The sequence below is a fragment of the Ambystoma mexicanum genome, chromosome 6p (genome assembly GCF_040938575.1).
Source record: "Ambystoma mexicanum isolate Mex_15411 chromosome 6p, UKY_AmexF1_1, whole genome shotgun sequence".
Classification (NCBI taxonomy): domain Eukaryota; kingdom Metazoa; phylum Chordata; class Amphibia; order Caudata; family Ambystomatidae; genus Ambystoma; species Ambystoma mexicanum.
In genome coordinates this window covers 1,516,291,032-1,516,307,233 of record NC_090935.1, presented here as the reverse complement: position 1 = coordinate 1,516,307,233, position 16,202 = coordinate 1,516,291,032, and positions in this window count along the sequence as shown.

The following is a 16,202-nucleotide window of genomic DNA, read 5'->3' as shown; positions in this document are numbered from 1 at the left end:
GAGGAAATCGTACGGCTACATGGCTTTCCATCGGTCTTGATCTCAGATCTAGGTAGTCAGTTTGTATCCAACTTCTGGAGGAAATGTTGATCAATGGCCCAAATTGACATTCGACTATCCACAAGTCACCATCCTCAAGCAGATGGCCAAACAGAAAGAAAAAACCAAACCCTCGAGCAATACTTGCGTTGCATGTTACATCAAGTGGAAACAAATTGGAAGGACTTGTTATGGATAGCTGAATATGCCTATAATAATTCATTACACACCAGCACTGGACAAACCCCTTTCTACACTATATATGGTAGACATCCACATACTTCAGAATTGGATCTCCCAACCCATTCGGAAATGTCAGCGGTTAAAACCCTACATACGACTATTTCCCAGGCCTTCAAAGAAGCAGCAGAACATTTACTCCAAGCCAAGAACAGCCAAAAGAAATTTGCTGACCAACATCGTAGTAAAGCCCCCGACTATCAAATTGAGACAAGGTCTGGTTAGCATCAAAATATGTGCCCATAAAAGGGACTCAGACCTTTCGTCCCCAATATCTGGGACCTTATTCTATTGAATCCATCATAAATCCAGTGGCAGTTAAATTAGCCCTACCACCCACTATGCAGATTCATCCTGTATTTCACGGATCACTCCTGAAACCGGTACAACCCGGTACTCGGGTTACAACACCACCAAAACCAGTATTAGTTGACGGAGAACCAGAGTTTGAAGTAAAGGATATCCTAGACTCAAAATACACCAGATCCAAACTATACTTCCTAGTTGATTGGAAGGGATACGGCCGTCAAGACAGATCATGCGAACCTAGTGAATATATCCATGCATCTCGCTTAATTAAAAAGTTCCATCAGAATTACCCAGCCAAACCAGGATCAGGCAGAAGTGCCACTGTGAGAGGGGCCTTGGGGGAGGGGTGGGGTGGGTGCTGTCATGACCCTTGCCCCTGGCCCTCACTGGCAAGTCAGCCTTCCAGTTAGGGCCAGGTCAAAGGCCTTAAAGCCTCATCTAAGACTCTCTTGGAGTCAGTCCTGGCGCTTTTGGCGCCAGGCTCATAACCATCATGAAGACCAACATTAGAATGGGACTATTTAACTTGGGGGGTTCAGCCAACATGGAGGCACACACATAGCTCAGTTATAAGGAACTGAGCTATGCGGTCTAGTCTTTTGGTGTGGCAGGCCTGGGACTACTTTACCTGGACTACTTTGGGTGTGGCAGGCCTGGGACTATTTTACCTGGACTACTTTACCTGAGACTATTTAAACCACACCCAAACAGCAGAACATGCTTTGCGTTATTTTGCTTTGGGCAGCGTTACGCTCACCGTGTCCAGTTCTTTGATGTCAGTTTACCTGAAACCAAGGACGTGCAGAGAGAGAAAGAACACTACAAAACTTACCTGGAACAGTATCCTGTCTTCAATCCATCGCTGACTTCAGTTCCACTCACCCGAAGTTACGAACTCTATCATCCGGCACCGCATGCATCCTGGAATACCATAACCTGGAAAGAGGAGAAAGAAAGACAGCATTAGCAAGCGTTTACTCACGTTTCCTCCCGAATGAAGAAAGCCACACAATTCTTACTTGGGTAGCCATCTCCTGGTCTGTATCATTGCTGGGACATTACGGCGCTCGGCGAGGAACATTGCAACCTGCAAGGAGAGAAAAGACACAGGTTAGCAATATAAAAGGCGAAACAGCGCCGCCCATCGCGCATTACTCAACGGACAGCATCGCGCATTCGACTTACCGGCCCATGCTCATCTTCAAACTGCATGACAACACCAAAATACTTTTCCATACCTAAAAGGAAAGAATCAAGACATTATTATTCGAACTAAGAGGAACATAAAAACTGCATATAAAGACTGAAAAGCAGCAAACCTATGGAGTTGCAGCAGGCCTGGATTTGCACAGGGGGGCTTGCACCAGTGAAGTAACTTGGTCGCTGCTCGCCCCCCACATCTACGTGTCCCTGTCACAAGGAGCAGGACGGAGAATCCACCTCTTACAATATTAAGGTGAGGAGAAGGCCCAAGGGGGAGGAAGGAGTTGAGGCCAAGGGAGGTGGGAAAACATAGACAATCTGGTATTGAATCCAGCTCTCCAATATTGCAGACCCATCTTTAACCAGAGGCCTTACCAAGGGACCGGGAGAGGGTTCGAGAGTGCAAATCATCCAACCAGGGCTGGGGGGCGTCCCTGTTGACACCAGGTGAGCGTAACAAAAATACAGTGATTGTTGACACTTCATTCTTAAGACCATAAAACATTCACACAACATATAGTAGTAATGCACAAAAAAGATCAGTTTCACATCACTCATAAGGCCTGACTAGGCCGAAACTTGTGTCTGGGATTGCTAATGGTACTCTTGTTCAGAGGAGACTTGCCTAGCCTTTCGGTGCTGAATGCCCTTGTGGGTGGGACAAAGACTGATATGCAAAAGGATATTTCTCCTCTGTGAAGGGTGCAGTGAGCTAAAACGTGGCTGTAGACCCTCCTGAGTGGAAGAAATTCCACAGGACAGGGTATTTGACCCATGTTCGTTCTCAGTAGAGGGATTCCCACACTCCTTTGTAACTTTGTAAAACTTGCGGTTTCACCCTAAGTAACCCAGGGTAATCCAGACATGGACCCCTTGCTCACTGTGTCTTAGAGAGGCTCAGCTTCACCTCTCTAATGTGGTCCAACTAGGCTGAAACAAGTGTCTGGTGTTGCTGATGGTACTCTTCTTTAGAGGAGATTTGCCTAGCATTTCAGTGCTGGACTGCCCTTGTGGGTGGGACAAAGACTGATATGCAAATGGATATTTCTCCTATGTGAAGGGTGCAGTGAGCTAAAACATGGTTTTAGACCCTGCTGAGTGGAAGAAATTTCACAGAGCAGGGTATTTGAGCCATGTTCATTCTCAGTAGAAGGGCTCCCACACTCTTTTGTAACTTATAGTAGTAACCTGTCTGTTAATGGATGACTTGTAAAGCTAAAACCCACTTGATTCATGCTCAAAACGGAATTTATACCAGCCCACACTTTACTGTGACCGGCTTGCGCGCACATCTCTCATTATAATAAACCACCCAATATACGGGGTGGCTGGCAACCTAGTTTCTATCTATTCCAATGCACACCTTCCCATCAACACTTACACATTTGTATTATTCTTTGCAGGACATAGGTCAATAGGTGCATGGCAAATAGGGTAGATACTTTATGTTTAACTTTTGTCATTATGTGGCTTATTTGGGCTTAGAGCCATTATCTGGATCCCTTGTTGCTTATGTGCACCGTCTATTAGTTGAACTAACCATAGTTTTTGAGTGATTGATTTAATAAGCGGTCGGCACAGTGGAGTATTAGCCCATTTTTTAAAAATAATTAGAATGGGTATTTTACCCTCGTCATGGCGTAAAGTAATAATTGTACCCATTTAGAAAAACAGGGGTAGGGACAATCCAGCAAATGATCGGCCCATCTCACTATCAGACAATGTGGGTAAAGTATTTGCAAAAACATGTTTTTCCCACTTGCAGACCTGGGATGATGAGGACAATATTAGAGACAACCTTCAGGCGGGGTTCCGAAAACAAAAAAGCACAGTGGACCAGAGTTTCCATGTATTCCTGTTGATGCAAAAGTACACTGTGCTCTCCAAGATGAAGTTGTATGCTGTATTTGTGGATCTAAGGACTGCTTTCGACAGTGTACCACGGGAATCCCTCTGGCGGATCATGAGGAGAAGAGGTACCCCTTCGGAACCGATTTTAGCCATTCAATGTATTTATACTAGGAACAGGGCTGTCGTACACTTTGGTTTAGCGGGGGAGCTAACTGCTCCTTTCAATGTGATGAAGGGCATAAGACAAGGTTCTGTCCTTGCACCACTACTTTATATATCTATGAGACAATCAAAGTATTGGTCGAGAGGAGCAAGGACAGCCCTAACATGGGCAATGATAATTATCCCGTGTTATTTTACAATGATGATGCAGTAATTTTATCCATTACCCCCCCAGGGTCTTAAAGACAACCTAAATGTGTTCCTAGAAAAATGTGAGGGTCTGGGATTGCAATTAAATACTGGAAAAACAGAAAACAGGATTTTTAGGCCACAGTTCTCAAAGTATAGCAAACTGGACATTCATGTGGATACAAGTAAATTAGAACAGACTCAGTTTTATGACTACCTAGGAATCAGATTTCGTGAGAACTGTGGATGGTCCTCACAGGTTGTCAAAGCATGCTGTAATTTGAGGAAGTATAGAAGGACTACTAACTCTTTTTAAAAAAAAACATGGGAGTGGTGCAATTTCCCCTGCCTCCATCTTTGGGGCAGAGATTTGGTGCTATGCCTGCCAAAGCACTCTTAATAAAATTGAAAATACGTTTTTGAAAAATTTGCTTCAGTTACAGCAAAGCTCTCCTACAGCATTAGTACTCTTAGAATAGCACATCAGCTTGATAGGGGACCTGGTGGCTCTAAAGCCAGTTTTGTGTTGATTAAACTGTGGAGTACGGACATCCTCGGGAAGTAACAAAATGCGTAAAAACCTCTATTCAGTATATTGGGGCGGGGGGGGAAGTATCCCATGGGTTGCACACGTTACAGAAAAAGTAATCGGATTGAATGAGTGTGCACTATGGGAAACTCCGGACATTATAAATAGTTCAGCTTTTCCCAGGATTAAGAAGGCAGTAGCTGTTAGGAAACGAGAAAGGATGGCAGAGGCAGCTACAAATCTTAAATTGGGCCCAAGTTATGTTGAGGTTAAAACAGATTATGGCTTTGAGAGATATCTTGCCTACATGCACCCTCCCATCCGAATGATCTTTGTATGTTCGATTTAGGATGGGGACATTACCTCTGTGCTGTTTTACCAAAACCTGGGGCCCGGGAAGAACAGGTATCTGCCCCCTTTGCGACTTTGGTAGAGAAACTATCATGCATTTCTTGTTTTTCTGTCTAAAATTGAAATATATGAGAACCCAATATTTGAGACCGTTACTCGGGGAGGCCAGGTTACGCTGCAGTGTCAAAGTGGTGAATTTCTGTAGGAACTCAACTCTGCACTATGTCGTATTCTCAGTAGCCCGTTATACTCATAAGGCCAGGATACAAAGAGCAAAAATACTGGGAAGGCTGTTGGAGGGTGGCAGTCCTGAAGCCCCACTGAAAGTTAGTTGAGATGTTATTTTCCTTTCTTTAAATATATGTGGCTGCCAGCCTGCTCTCCTCTTGACATTGATTGATATTGCTCTGTTTTATATTTGAATCTGTTTTAACTTGTGCTGTTATTGTATGCATACATTTATGGAAATTATGTTAGGTAATAACTTATTTAGTCCATGAGGTAGGAAACTGATTTTATGTATCCATTTCAACATGCACTGTTTCACTTTATCTGTTCATATTGTTTTACTTTCATGGTTTTACACGGAATAAAGTATTTGATTGAGAAAATCTGTCTGTTGGATTTTCTCCCCGGTAGTCGGATGAAACACTACATGCTTGGTTATACTGTTGCAAATGCTACAGAGCAAAGTTGTGCTTCAAAGGGGCACCAACATAACAAAAGCCAGGCTCACACCAGAGTATTGCACACAAAAGGGTCTTTGAAGTTAGCAGTCTGGGGCAGGGGTGGACTTACAGTAGCCAGAGAGGGAAGGTGGATCTGAGAAGGGATTCCAGCTTCCTGTCCCTTTCATATCCTGCAGGACAAGGCACTCTGGGCATGATATCAGAAGGCAAGGGTCACTTGTTACAGCAACAGGGACTGGAGTCTAAACGCAGGCTTGCTTGGAGCCAATCCCCTATGACAATGTGCTTTATAAGGAAGGGGTTGCACAAGTATACACTTTTGGACCTCTGCTGGAAGTGCAGTCCTACCAAAGTACTTTGACATAGAGGTGAAGGCAGAAGAAATCCAAAGCAGAGGAGAGCTTGGTCCCCAAATCATCACTGGGAAACAAAGGGGGAGGACGGCTGTGGATTAAGGCCTGACTCTCTGCCAGCTGCATTGGAACCAGGCTCCTCACTGCATATGATGCTAACCTCTACAGGTGTCAGTGAAACTTCCTGGACTGGGAATAGAAAACAAAAAAGGACTCACCATGTCCTAGGGCCTGTGTAGTGAGACTCACAGCAGCCTGAGAAGTCCAATAGCAGCTGGAATCCTGTTTCTCTGCTTTGAGACACATTTGATCTGTTTCAACCATACTCCATGCCTTTGACCTACCACTCAAACTGCAGTGCTGCTTTTGGCACTCTTTCAAACTTTTGAACTGTTGACTGCACCTTCAAGCTGGTTTGCCACTACATTGCACCTGTAGCAGTAATGCCACTTCGGAAGCATCCAACGCAACCACAAATTCGAACCGCAGGAAGTGATCATGTCATGCAAAGACTTCATCCAGTGGAGCATTGTCCCGTGCTAAATTGCCTACCAATTTAGACCTGTTGAACCCATTCGATCAATTCAACTTGCTGCATCTCGAGCCCAGTTTCACTGGGAGGAAAAAGCAGAGAAGCATAGTTTGATGCTGTCAAACCACCAAAGGCAAAGAAAAAGGTATTGTAAATAGGCCCTGTTGGCCAGTCAACTTTGTGGGATCATACATGCTCTGAAGCCACCTTTTGAATCATTTTCTTGAAGACATATCCTTTGACCAGTGCTGTAATTTCTTACCTAAGCAACCCTGCTCAAGAACCCATAATACTATCCTATTCCAGGTCTGCATTTCCTTTGATTTCTCCACAGGGAATGGGTTTTGGTTAATATTCTTGATTATTTAATGGACTCTTGATTGTTTAAGTAAAGTATATGCATATTTATAGAACATTGATTTGATATTGTTTTATTTGGGAATCTATGTTCTATAGCTGTTTTGGTTGCTATTGTAATCATCTCACACCCCTCCTAAGAGCATAGTCTTGCCTTGGCTCATGTTACCACAAAAACCGAAGGAAGTATACCCGTCGAGCTGAGTCTGTTTTACCCTTATGATTGGCATCACTGCTGGTTTAGAAGTAGTGTGGGGCTGATTAGGTGGTTTAGCTTTTACTCATTTCTGTCTTCCTTTGGATCAGCAGTGATTTTGTCAGTGTTTGTTTGTCACACTGAGACTATCAAACATAAACCATGTTGGAAACAGCTGCTGAAGGGATCTTGGTTGTGATGTTTCTGTCCAGGTGGGGGTTTGGATGAGCAGAGATACATCTATTTTAGAGGCTGAAGGGCCACACCTATGACCGGCTTTCTTAGGGTTAATGCCAGTTGTGGTTCTGTTGAGTTGGAGAGCTGCCTTGGCATCATGATGTTTGGGTGTCGAGAGAGGGTTATTTCAGAGTTCACAGTCTGTGACAGGCTTCGCCATCACTCTGAATGTTGGGAGCTGAGTGTGATAGGGAACTTCAGGTGAGCTGTCCTACTAACACTCCATTGGGAACAGCCAGAATTAGCTGTGTAACAAAATGGGTTCGGAAAGCAAGCAGGGAACAAAAGAGCAGCATGCAATGGGAATCACCTGGACTGGTGGGAAATGGGTGCCACGGGGCTTTATGCTCGACTGATTTATTCTGCTGTGTATTCAATGCAAATAATTGGGAATTGAAAAAAAGGGAAATAATTCCACAGTGAGGGCCATTTCCCCATAACTGATTCTTAGCAGTTTCGAAAGGCACTAGCAGAGAAAGATAGGAATGCATTTACAATACTGCCGTTGAAGTGCTGTAGGGCGCAAGATGATGTGTTCTTCAAACATGCTCTGTTGTTAATGTATTGAATGTCGTTCTGAGAGAGAGAGGAAGTCTTTGCTGACTCTTATCCGCAGTTGCGAGGCAGGTAAAGTCTGCTCAAGAAGTCAGAGTGATTTTTTTTGTTAACTATTAGAGAAAACATGCAGTGGAAGTGTAACATAAACCACAGTTACTTCAACCTCCTTTCGGCTTTAACTCTTTTGGGTTACTCGATCAAGATACATAAATATATATATATATATATATATATATGGGGGAGGTGGAGTCAGAGCATGGAGTGGCCCCCCGTTAAAATAATAAGAAAATAAATAGGTACAAACAACCAGAGCCAAACAAAAGATGGCCGAAGCAACACTTGCTGATGAAACTCAGGAGGATAGCTCAGTGTCAACGTGCTCTCCTTAGAAACCAAACATCACTGAGCAATACAGGTTCGATTCTGGGGTCCGCGGGAAAGGACATAGAACAGACTGTAGAAGTCGTAGGAATTCCTCGTGATCGTCAGCTGCCTCTGCTTTGTAGGATTGGAGCCCATGACTTTATTTGGGCTAAAGGCATTTGATTAAAACACACCAATGTTAGAATCTTATTTCTCGCTCCTTGTGAAGTTTGTTGTAAAATTGAATGCCTGTGAAATGTTTTAAATGTCATATTTTTATATCATAGGTTGTCTTTTATGGAGCAATGCTTCGAAATAAAGATTTCAGACAACCAATGTTGAAGCTGGTTTGCCAAGTAAGGCATGGCGGAAAAATCAAATGCCATGGGATGAGAAAAAATGAAAGGATTTTTTTTAGGATGACATTTTTGAAACTGAGAGCTAGACCCCTGAGTTATAGGGGCCAAATTCTGAAATATGCATGCAGGATGCCTTTGTGAGAAAAATACAAAGGGGTGGCGCAGAATAATGGTTCTGGCTAGAAATTAAAAGAAGACAGAGATGCGAGTAATCGCCATTTGCTCCTGCATTATTGGATGTGAAAGAAAACAACAAGGAGGTATCGCAGCCGGCAAGGTCTGCCTGCACCCGGAAGTGCTGTGCTTTTAGAAGATACGGCAGGGCATCCAAGTGTGAGGCTACCTCAATTGATTCCACTGGCAGAAAGGATCTCAGCCGTGGCCTGAAAAAAAGACCAAGACCCAGTTAATGCATGGCACTCTGTGCCTGGTGGAGAAGCCTACTGAGCATTCCACCCGAGATGGGGCCAAAGGATGGGCCCATTAAGCAAGACAAATGGGCTGTTCCTAGAGCACGTATTGGAATTCAGGGAATTCGCCCCTTGTCATGCTGAGGGGTTATGGAAAAAAATCACAGGAAGCCTGGCTGGACTTTTAGCAATTAACTCGTGCGCAGCCTGATGAAAGCTGATCGTTGGAGCAGAGCAACACCAAGAGACAGGGCAAACCCCACAGAGAGTGCCCTCACATGCTGTGGGCGAAACAAAAGAGATATTTTCCAGTCAGCCCATAGGGAGGCGGAGAGCACATCCTCACTGAAAACAGACAAACACAACAACGAGGACGCATCTCACTTTATAACACTGGAACTGCATAACGCACATGTGCAAGGTGGAGGGAGTGGATTTAAATTAAATTGGGTTTTTGGCAATGCGCAAGCTGACGCAACATTGCAACGATAGAAATAGGATCTGAACTAGCAGAAACGGCTCTATGAAAGGGCGGGGAAGTGTTTTTTGTCTCATGATTCTAACATTCCTGTTTATTTTATGCCACCAGCAACCACCCTCCTCATTCACAATGACAGCCATCTGGCGGGGCTACATTTCCCAGGGTGCATTCCAGCTGTGTGATGCTTGCATATTCATCAAACAAAATGGATTGCTATGTAATGCAACATGGACACTTCACCCGATGTGCACCATTCCTAACGCAACTTATTTTCGAGATGGCTGCACTCACACAGTCCCAGTTGTCAAGTCAATCAATATGGGGAACCCTGATAGTATGGCGAAAGTTATTTTGTGGCATGTCATCAGACATACACTGTCATTGACAAGCATAGATGGGGTACACAAGTTCCTTTGCTCCCAGGTTATGGAAAACAGAAGTGACCAATACTTTGGTCTCACTTACTGCATTGTCCAGACCACTGTGACACTTGTGATAGTGGTTAATATGTTACATATATAAAATGCAACACACTCCAGTGCATTAATTAAGACTGTGAAAAAGTGCAACCTGTGTCAGTTGGACAAATGGTGGGTATTATGAAACAAGATATTGTAAAGATATTGACAATGAAAGTATGGTCAATGGTCTTCCGGAAGACACAAAGAGGACACTTGGTTTATTGGACCTTCCACTTGTCAGGCAACCTGTGAACTGTACACATGACACCCATGTGTCTATTCTCCATGAAGTAGTAGTAGACAAGGAAATGTATTTTTAGATCATCCTGCTTCCGTTGTTTGGAGTAAAACAAAGTGGCTGATTCCCAAATAGCCATTGACAAAAGTGTAGGTTCAATTGTCGCTGGGAAAGTAGAGCTGCGCATGGGCCCTTTGTTTGTTTGTTTATTTGTAGCGCACGCCAGACCCAAAGGTATCAGGGCGCAAAGTCAAGAATACTTTAAGCTTACAAGTTACAATGACTGATTACATAGTCACATAGTTACAGAGTAATAGTTAAAACATGATGATATCCATACAACAAAAGGAATGTACATATTTACAAATAGGCGATGCACAATAGAGAAGGCAGGGTTTCGGTTAGGTATGAATCAAGTGATCAGAAGGGCTAAATCTTATCGGTCGTTTTCTTTGAGGCACTTGATAATGTTTAAGCTGAAGTGTGGGTAGGACTGGTCATACCTTAGAGTGGTTGGCAAGGAGTTGCACAATTGGGCCGCTTTGACCGGGAAACTATTTCCTCCAGTAGTAGTCATTTTGAATGGGGGCACAGCTAGGCAGTTGGTGTAGTCTTCTCTGGTGGGCCTGGCTGAGGTCTTCTTTTGAACCTATCTGTTAAGTATTTAGGTGCTAAGTTATTGATGCATTTGAATGTTAATGAGGCTGTTTTCAGTTTAATTTTGTCAGCTGTAGAGAGCCCGTTAGATTGTCTTCTAACTACTGATATGTGTTCTCCTTTTGGGATTCCTAGGGCTGCTCTAAGGGCATTGTTTTGCAATATTTTGATTTTTTGCGTAGTATGTTTGTTGGAACCCAGGTAGAGAGCGTTGCAATAATCCAATTTGGATAGCACAAGTGCGCTTGCCAATGTGAGGCAGCTAATAGTGGAGAGATATGGTTTTGCTGCTCTGATCAGCTTACAGGTGTAGGCGGTGGCAGAGGCCATCACGTTCACTTGCTTTGTCAAGGTAAGACAGGAGTCGAGGTAAAAACCTATTGTTTTTACCTCATTTGCTACTTTGATACTATAACAAAGGATGAGTAGTCTTGGTTCAGTTTTTTTATGTTTTATGCAGTCCCCAGTATAATGAGTTCAGTTTTTTCATCATTCAGGCATAGACCGTGACGAGCCATCCATGCCTGGATGATGAGGTATATCTTATTCACCAAGGCCAAATCCTGTTTGTAATCCCCCAAAAGTGGGATGAGAATCTGGGTGTCATCTGCATAGTTAGTGTAGGTGATACCTAGAAGGTCCAGATCATCAAACAGGGGCTAAGTGAAAATGTTATACATGGTTGGGGAGACACAACATCCCTGGGGTACGCCACATGTAATAGGCACGGGGTCTGCAGCTGCTGAAGAAGAGGAGACGCTCATAGTTCTTTCACTTAAGAATGATTTGATCCACGATATGGCATGTGAGGAGAAATGTGTGGCTGATTATAGGTGGGTACAGAGAACTTTGTGATCCACCAGGTCAAACACTGCTGAGAGATCCAATAGGAGGAGCAGGGCAGTTTTTCCCTGGTCTCTAAGCTCATCGACCTGGGTTTTAAGATCGATGAGTGCGGTTTTGGTACCATGCTATTGTCTGAAACCTGATTGCCGGGTACCTAGGAGTTGATGCAGCTCCAGGAATTTTTGGATCTGTAGGTAAGCCACTCTATCTAAAATATTTAGTAGGAATGGCACCATGGTGATAGCCCTGTAGTTTGTGGGTATGGCTGGGTCTAGAGTTTGCTTCTTAAGGAGTGAGAGGACCCACAATTGCTTAAGATTACTTGGTATCATGCCTGAGGAAAATGAAGCATTAATGAGTTTGGATCTAAATGGTGAGAGATCTCTAGCCGCATCTTTTATTAATTGTGCTGGGCAGATATCACCTCAGCAGTTTGACGGTTTGAGCGAGAGTATTATTTTCTCAACCTCTAAAATAGATACTTTAGTGAAGTTAAATCTTAGATCAGGTTTTGACGTAGTGAGTGGTTCGCCCTTCTGATTGGTAGCGGGAGGTATATTTTGTTTTTTCTTGTCGATTTTGGGTTGGAGGGTAGCAATTTTATCATTAAGCGCTTTCTGACTATTGGAGCACCACGTTTTATTTTTGTCACAGTTATCAGGTACTGCGATAGGGCTCTCTAGTTTCCTTAGTATTGTGAATAACTCCTTAGTACCAGATTTTACTTGCATTATTCTGTTGTCAAAGCTTTCTTTTTTGGCTTTCCGTATTTTGATTTTGTATTTAGTGGAAGCGTTGATGAGGGCTGCTTTATTGGCCTCTGATGGTGAGTCTCAAGGAGGAGTCACACCTATGTTTTTCGTTCCTTAGTGATTTGAGGAATGGGGTGAACCAGGCATTTAGATGTGCTCTAGGCTTGCTATTTCTCAATTTCAGTGGGGCAATAGTATCCAGGGCGTTAGCCATGGCTGAGTTGAATTCGTTAACTAGTGATGTAGGGTCTAGTGTGTCAGGTAGCGCGTTTAAGGTTGGGAGGATCAGTGGTAGCAGCCTGTCTATAGTTTTTTTTATTTTTTTATTTCTTGTTGGCATGGGTGGAGCTAGTGTATTATCCTGTGGTTGGGTAGTTTTAACGTTAAAAGAAAATGCTATAAGAGCATGATCAGTCCAAACTTGTGGGCTGATAGCGGTAATAGTTATGTTACTCTTTGGGTAAATGCAAGTTCTGTGAGGCCTTTGATTTCTTTTGATATAGAAACTATTTGTAACATGTTATCTGAAGCAAGAGCCGTGGTTAAGCTGTTGGCTCATGTGGGACATTTGCGAAATGTTTAGCAAAAGGGGTGAGAATAATTGCATATGGCAGAATTTCAGTTATGAATATATTGTTGACAAATTATGTTATGGAATATGATGATTAATCAGAAGGTATTGTCTTTCCAAATGGAGTGGGGAGGATAATGGAAAATACATTGACATACAGAATTGTATTCACAAAAACACACCTGAGTTAAGCATCTCTTCTTCAGTAGCCAGAATGTCATGCATATGGCTGCCATTAAATTGCACTGCAACATGTATTTGTTGGTCCTGTGGTGTCCTTGTCTTCTGCTTTCAGTGAAAGTTCAGTTAGGGGCTGTTTGGGTGCAGTCCTGGCGCCTTTGGCGCCAGGCTCATAAGGACAAAGTCAGTCCTGGCGCCATAGGCGCCAGGCTCATTAATGATAACTTACCTAAAGCAGACCATGCTGCTTACTCACCTGATGCAGACCATGCTGCATGAAGACCTAAGCTAAATGAGGCTTAGGAGGGACTATTTTAATGCAGGGACTATTTTCTTACCTGGGTGGGGCAGTGGAAGAATACTTACCTGGGACTTCTTCCAAAGCTATTTAAGCCACGCCCGGACAGCCACACGTGATTCGCGTTATTCTGCAGTAGCAGCGTAACGCTCACCGTGTCTGCAGCAGCTTCCAGTCTTCAGCCACGCCCGTCTACACTCCGGAGCTCCTGAACCCTGCAAGGAAAGCAGAAGGAAAGGTTAGAGCAAGAGTTTTATTCATACTCACCTGAATCCTGCATCTTCCCGACTTGGACCTGGAAGAAAGAATCCATTAGACGCTCTTGCCGCGCCTCCTGCGACGCCGCGCTGAACTCACCTGTTGCCATTTTTAGCATTCCATCACGCGCATCTTCAGTTCGCGGCCGCTCTTCATCACCTATGGACATAATAACAATAAGGTGAGCAACAGAGAGTTATCTAAGTCAACAAAGGCAAATATTAAGACTTACTTGAGATCACCGGGGATACTCACCTAATCTCGGGTCGGCGCGACCTCCTCCGCATCTCCGCCGCACCCCGGCCCCTATGGGGAAACATTCCGCTACAGACTTACCCAGTTGCGGTAAACGCTTCAATCCACGGATCTTCCTTCGAATGGATGCCTGAAAAGGAAAAGACCACAGGTTAGAGCAAGCTTCCCTCTTTTTTCCGAAACAGCTTTTATAAACACTTACCTGCGCATCTCTGGTTGCCACATGAACTCTTTCCAGATCCATAAGGGCAACCTAGAGGAATTGGGCAGAGTGAATTCCAGACGTTTTGAACTCTTTATGACTATTACCTCTACGGAGTCAACACCGTCTGCAACTCGCCAACTTCCCACACCAGTGAGGCAACTGGTCATCTACGCGCCCCTGCACTTGAAGCAGCATGGAGAGTTCATCTTTCCAGATTATCAGGGGAGAATCTAAAGGAGTCCCAAAGTAATTCATGGGGAGAAGGTGGGGTTAAGCTTAAACCTCACAGGTGGTTAATTCCCCCTTTCTGCATTACAGAAGAGTATTCATACGAGCCACACAGACCAAGCTGGGTGGCCCGGTCCACTCCGTCATCTCAGCGCTCCGTGTATCACTGGAAGAAGTAACATCAGGCCGGTTCAGATCAACGCCCCCGTGGACACCATGTGAGCGAAACAGAACGCGAAGCCTACCCACAACAAGCCACCTGAGCGTTATGGAGACCTCAGAGACGGATCAATTAGCTCAATTATTAGGGGAGCTAAGGGCTGAAGTGCATGCCGCCCACCAGGAAACTAATGCCCTTAGGAGGGAGCTGATAGTTTTGAAAGAACGAACGGATGATCTAGCCAGACAGTTATTGCAAAACCAAGCTGGGCAAACGCCACTGCCTGGCCTTGGGGCAGGTCCAGCTCCTGTGTCATCGAGCAACCCTGTTCAAATACACTTACCAGGGGCTGTTCCATTGGCTCCACCCAAACGTTTTACCAGAGACCCAAAAAGGTTTGCCGTATTCATGAATCAGTGCCGCTTACACTTCTTATGCAGACCTGCAGCCTTTCCGAATGATCAAACCAAGGTAGCCTTTGTGCTGTCATACCTCAGCGGCAGTGCAGCAGACTGGTCCATTCCTCTAGTTAATCAAGATGACCCCATTCTTCGGGATTTCCAGGGATTTCAAACAAGCATGGAAAGACTATTTGCTCGACACTCCCAGGGTCAGGCCCTGGATAACGAACTCTTATCCCTACGACAGGGGAATCAGGATCTTCTTTCCTACATTGCAACCTTTAACATATTAATAGTGGAAACTGAATGGCCAGAAGTAAAAAGAATCACATTGTTCCATCGAGGGCTTCGACGAGAACTCAAAGATGCCTTGGCCCAGATCGTGAACCTGCCTCAAGATTGTACCGAATATATAAATTTCGTGGTCCAACTTGATCATAGACTTCAAAATAGGAAGGCCCATAAAGCCAGGTTTGAAAACAGAGTCTTGGTCAGAACTCATATCAGCCCCAAGGGGACAGAGACTTCAGAACCCATGCAAATCGGAGGGGTGAGAGGACCCTTAACTCAGAAAGAAAGAGATAGAAGGCGACAAATGCAGCTATGCCTATATTGCAGGAATTCCGGTCATTTTTCTGCTGAACTGCCCCATAAAACCGCCCACAAAGGTGGTGGGGGCTGCGGATAAAAACTCTGACTCGGGAAACGATCCCGCCCGACAAGCGTAGAGGTCCGCTTGCCGAGCTCGAAGAAGGACACTCATACCTCGCATTTCACCATTCCAATGATCCTCGTAGATCCGGAACAGCCATTTCAGATGCACGCGGTAAAAGCGTACGTAGATAGCGGAGCCATAGGAAACTACGTGGACAGTGAACTGGCTTCCAGGATGAACCTGCCTCTCGCCCAGAAACCCACTCTAGATGTCATTACCACAGTTGATGGAACGGAAATTGCCTCAGGCCCCGTAACTCATTCCACCACAGAAATGACATTGCTGGTGCAGGATGGGCACCGAGAGACTTTGGTGTTTGATTTAATCAAGGCTCCGCAGTTTCAAGTAATACTGGGGATACCTTGGTTGGAAAAACATAATCCTAGTATCGATTGGCGAGAGAAGAGAATTACCTTCCCAGAATGTGCGCACACCTGTTACCGAAGAAAATCTCAGAACACGGTCCTGGCTTCAGTAACTCCAGTTACCATACAACTACTTACAGAGTATCTAGAGTTTCAAGACGTCTTCCAAAAAGAACAGGCAAATACCTTGCCCACACACAGATC